The following is a 1,386-nucleotide window of genomic DNA, read 5'->3' as shown; positions in this document are numbered from 1 at the left end:
CTACAAACAAACCTTTGTTTTCCATAAAATAAAGTAACTGTGAACTACAAAGCCACCATCCACTTAGGAAAAGTAGATTAATTATTACCTGCTCTTTAGAATTGACCAGCTTTGAATACCAACAGGGTTGTGTTATTTTAATGTACTACACATGCCATACTAGGCTCTAGTTTTTTTATTTCAAAACTAATGCATGAAAACAGTAAGAACCAAGTTACTTTGCTACTTGGCTGTACTTAAGATATTTTGCATCAGCAATTTAAAAGTTAACAAGTTGCATTTTTAACAGTGTCCTGAGCTTGCACCACTACGTAATTAAAAGCCAAGTGCCAAAACAAAATATGAAACTATCCTTCAGAGAAAATTTCTGGGTTTTGTTTTTTTCTTCTCTCCTTTTGTTATTTAAAAGGTCTCTCTGAAATGTCTGCACTTATTCCAGAAAACAACAAGGAGGTCATCTTAAATATTCATACTGTTCACTTGCAAATAGAAAACTGCACAAGGCATATCCTGTATAAGGACTAACAAGATTCCCCCCCAAACCAGCTGGTTCCAACATAAACATTAATCCAAACAGTGTAGCAAGTCTTGGGTGGTTGGTTTTTGTTTGTTTTTCTTTTTTTCTTCCCCTCAAGCCTACCTTTTCTTCAAAGCCACAGCACATACTTGTACCATAGACACAGAGAACATGGAGAACCATCAGAAGACACCAGCAAGCTCACAGTCTGTATCTTATAACGAAATGCAAGAAAAAACAGTGTCGTGAGGTCAAGCACCTCTATTCTGATTGCTTTCGATTGCCATTTTCTGGGAATTCAAGTCAATCTGTCATTAAGAACACAGCGATAAGCTACGTAGAAGCCAATTAAAATGCAGTTAGCCATTACGCAGAGTGGTGGTACTATCATGCCATCCACAGAATTGACTTCACCCATTACCCAAATGAAATTATAGCTACAGGCAAGTGCCCAAGATGATCTTTTTGTATGTTTTACCTAACTGTTCAACCATTTATCAAGGAACAAAAAGTTAGAGTTCAATTATATACTTGAGCACTGACAGTTGTGTACCAGGGACCTTGATAAAAAACACTTTCATATGCCATTAAAAATGTAGAAAAGTCAGTTCTCTTGCTGTAAAACACGACGTTTAGCAAGCCAGCATTCTCCACGCTGGAGTAATGGCACAGACTAGCAGCAAGACAGAATGTATTTAAATACACCGGAACAAAGCATAACTGCAGCCTCTTCATCCATCACAAGTGGCTATTTGCAGAGTATTCTGTAAAGCTGGTAAATTTGTACCTTATAACACACAGGACGTGGCCATTTTACTTAGTGCATAAGGTAGCAGGCAGTTTTCAAGCATACGGCATCGTACCGGCAG

The sequence above is a fragment of the Phaethon lepturus genome, unplaced genomic scaffold, assembly GCF_000687285.1.
Source record: "Phaethon lepturus isolate BGI_N335 unplaced genomic scaffold, ASM68728v1 scaffold3644, whole genome shotgun sequence".
In the NCBI taxonomy this organism is placed as follows: domain Eukaryota; kingdom Metazoa; phylum Chordata; class Aves; order Phaethontiformes; family Phaethontidae; genus Phaethon; species Phaethon lepturus.
Note: the sequence above shows the minus strand (reverse complement) of the source record.